Source organism: Ursus arctos, unplaced genomic scaffold (assembly GCF_023065955.2).
Source record: "Ursus arctos isolate Adak ecotype North America unplaced genomic scaffold, UrsArc2.0 scaffold_30, whole genome shotgun sequence".
Lineage (NCBI taxonomy): Eukaryota > Metazoa > Chordata > Mammalia > Carnivora > Ursidae > Ursus > Ursus arctos.
The window spans coordinates 32,542,564-32,546,776 of NW_026622986.1; positions in this window are offsets into that span (position 1 = coordinate 32,542,564).

The following is a 4,213-nucleotide window of genomic DNA, read 5'->3' on the forward strand; positions in this document are numbered from 1 at the left end:
GTGCGTATCCTCTTCCTTCTACATAAATCGTTCTTGCTTGTCCTCTTCCCCTGCTGACCTACACTCACCCTCCAAATCTCAGCGGAATTGTAAGTTTCCCCAGAAAACTTTCCCTGACCTCTCTGAATATTTCAAAACCCTTATGACAATTTGTTACAGCCCTATGTTTCTCTTATTAGTATTGTTCACAGATTTGTAAAATCTTCCCCTGTGCTGTGTGTTCCATAGGGCATTAAGCTTTCCTCTGACTCCAGATCTAATTCACGTCATGTACATTACAGGCCCTTGATAAGTGGGTCTTGAATGAGTGAATACCATTCATCAGCAATGGAATTTAGAATTTCTAAGTCCTAAGAGTTAAGTGCATGCCGATTATTGACTAGTTAGGCCCTTTTAAAAGTTTAATTAAGATAAAGAGATACACACAGAGATCAGTCCATACATTTTCTTCTATAATTTCATCACACAAGCTTCCTATGTTGTATGATTATTGCCATATATTCAAAGCATTTTATAAATTTTTTAAAGTATTCTTTATTTAAGTAATCTCTACACCCAATATGGGGCTCAGTCTCATGACCTTAAGACCAAGAGTCACACGCTGTTCCGACTGAGCCAGCCAGGCATCCCAAAGCATTTAATATTTTGAATAACTGCTTTATTTACGTATGGATTATTTATAAGTATGTTTCTTAAATTCCAAGCGTGTAGAGTGCTTCTATTTATCTTTTTATTATGAATATTTAGCTTAAGTTCACTGTGATTGGTAAACATACCCTGTGAGATGTAAATCCTATGAAATTTGTTGAAACTTGATTTATGTACTTACAAATGTTCCATTTTTAAGGTATGTGCCTTGTGTATTTATATTTTGCAGGATCTGGGTACAGAATTTTATAAATACTCACAAAACTAACATATTATTCATATTGTTAAATTTTTCTCTGATTCTTCAGTTAAAACTTTTATCTGATTGTGAATTTGTTTCTTTTTTTTTTTTTTAAGATTTTATTTATTTATTTGATAGGATAGAGACAGCCAGCAAGAGAGGGAACACAAGCAGGGGGAGTGGGAGAGGAAGAAGCAGGCTCATAGCGGAGGAGCCTGATGTGGGGCTCGATCCCATAACGCCGGGATCACGCCCTGAGCCGAAGGCAGACGCTTCACCACTGTGCCACCCAGGCGCCCCTGTGAATTTGTTTCTTAAGTGATTTTGCAATTGCTTACTACATATGTTTAGTTTTTCTAATTTTTCTTCCAATTGAACAATATAATTCCATCCATATCTAAGTGCATTGATTTTTCTTTTGTCACATCCAATCTGTTAAACCCTTCCAACAACTTACTTCACAACTGTATTTTTTTCTAGAGATTCTGTTTGTTTCTTTTTCTAACTTATGTACTTTGCTGAGATTTTATATTTTTTTACTCATTGTAAGTATATTTTCCTTACATTCCTTAAAATCAATGTTATACTGCCTTTAGCTCTTGTCCTGCTCATTTCTACGTCTGGGTCATCCCTACTGATTTCCTCTTTTCTTAGTATGGGTTGTATTTTCCTGTTTCAATAAACCTGATAATTTTTTATTTCAAATTTTATAAATAATTATTGTACATTCCATGGATTTTGGTATGTGCCTCTGAAGAATATTAGTTTTTATCTTTGGCAGTCTTAAGAGAGTTGCATTTTTATATTTTGTCCAGGACTTATAATTATTATAGGGAAGGGAGTTGGCCCAATACAAGCTACTCTGCCATTACTGGAAGTGGAACTCTGCCTTATGTATTTTAAGATAATATCAGGCACAAACAAATTTAGAATCGTTAAACCTTTCATGATTATGAAATATGTTAGTTAGATGTTATTTAGAATTTTCTTTAGTGACAATATGCTCCTGAGAGATCCCCCTCAATTTTCGACAGCCTGAGAATATCTTTATTTCACCCTTTTCCTTGAAAGATTTGACTTTCATTTTTTCTTATATTTCCTGAAGGGGTAACTTTACAGCGTTCTTGTTACATTTTTAAAAGTTAGCTCTGTCTTTTCTTACAGGGTGCATTTAAGATTCTTTTTTTCTTTTTCTGTCTGTTTGTTTTTGTTTGTTTGTTTTGATTCTTGTTTTCCTTAATACCATTCAGTTTCATTACAATGAGAGTAACATAGATTTGTTTTTTCTTTGTATGTATTCTGCTTGGATTGGATTTCTTTAACCTGTGATTTCTTTCTGGTTCTAGAATGTTATGATCTTCTCAAGTATCACCTTTGCCCATTTACTTATATCTTTCTGGACTTTGTGTAAGAGTTAACTTTCTCACTCTGTCTTCTTTGTCTCATAAAATTCCTTTCAAATTTTTACCTCTTTAGCTCATTTTGTCCCATTGCGTTTAACTTCCTCCGATTCATCTTTCTTTACCCTCATAATTTTTCGGTCTAGTCTTCTGATAGTCTTGTTCATTAAGTTTTTTTCCAATTATTAGATTTTTCAGTTCTTAGGATTCAGTTTGGTCCTTTTTCAATTCTGCTTGGTCATTCTCTGAGTTGGAACAAAAATGGGTTTCTATTTCAAATTGCACACGCAGAAAGTAATACCGACTTCACGTCAAAAACTATAAAACTCATGGTAGCAAATTTGGTGTCCACTTATTACACTTCAAGTAGAAATATTTCTTAAACAAGAAACAAAATGTATTGACTGAATAAAAAATCATATTCTGGATTATATTAAAATTAAGAACTATTATCTTCAAAGAAACTTTAAAAGTTTTTATTTAGTTAAAACTGGGAGAACAGATTTGACATGTTGACATCTGATACACAGTACACACCACTGAGAAAATATTAGCATCAAGAATATATAAATACATGGAATGTCTGGGTGGCTCAGTCCACTAAGTGTCTGCTTTCGGGTCAGGTCATGATCCCAGGGTCCTGGGATCGAATCCCACATTGGGCTCTCTGCTCAGCCAGGAGTCTGCTTCCCTCTCTGCCTACTGCTCCTCCTGCTTGAGTTCTCTCTCTCTGACAAATAAATAAATAAAATTAAATATATATATATATATACTTCAAATTAATACAAAAGCACAAAAATATAATAGGAAAGTGGCCCACAGATATGTAGTGACATTTCACTAAATAAAGAAATAAATAAATAAAATATATTATAAATAAAACAAATTAAAGATGGGCAATATAAATATAAAGAACTTTAAACATTAGCGGTGATTAGAAACATACAAATCAAGGCCCCAATGAACTCTCCCTTAATTGGCATAATTTTAACCTGAAAATGGAAAGTTTTAAAGAAAATATGGAGAAATAGAATATTTTATATGGTGCTGTTGAGAGAAAATTTGTATATTCAGTATGAAACAAAATTTGCTATTTCTATTCAAGTAGAATATTTTTTTTTTCCACATGAAGCATCAGTTCCACTTCTGGTAGTACATTCAGGAGATACCATTGCACATGTACAGAGAAGAAATTTGCAAGCATAGTCATAGTTGCAAATAGTAGAATTTCTGAAAATCCTTTGGCAGGATAGTGGATTAAAAAATATTCTTTTAAAAGAGGAAACAACTAGTAAAACAGTTTTGATTTATCCATATCGTAGAATATTAAGCGACCATTAAAAAGTAACATATACCTGTATTATACATATGTTGACCAATGATAGATACATAGGTATCTATGTAGACATAACATAACCTTGTAGATGGAGGTATTTTTCATTACGTATGGATAGATGATTAGGTGTAAGAGAGGAGATCAAATTAAAAATACTTACATACACATAAAATGTAATTGTTTATTATACACATGGTACATATGTAAAATATATGTAAGACTATATGTAAAACTGTTAATAATGGTTGTTTTAACAAACCCTAATCATCTTTAATTAATGCCTAATAATAAATGGTTACAGATACTTTGAAGCATGACTAAATTTTCAAAGTCTAGTACATCTCATTTTCTTGAAACATCTTTTAAATTAATTAGATCTCTTCACAATTTAGGTAACTAGAAGATGTTACATCTACACTTTCTTTCTCATATGTTTCATTTCTTGCTCTCTTTTAAAATTTAGGGCATTAGTTTTTAATTGATATCAAGCAATTATTTCTTCTAGTTTTTGAAATTTTAGGGTTTGACTATTTTCGAATTAAAAGTTACTCAGCAAGAATCAGTGTTGGAAGTTGGCAGCAGAGTAGG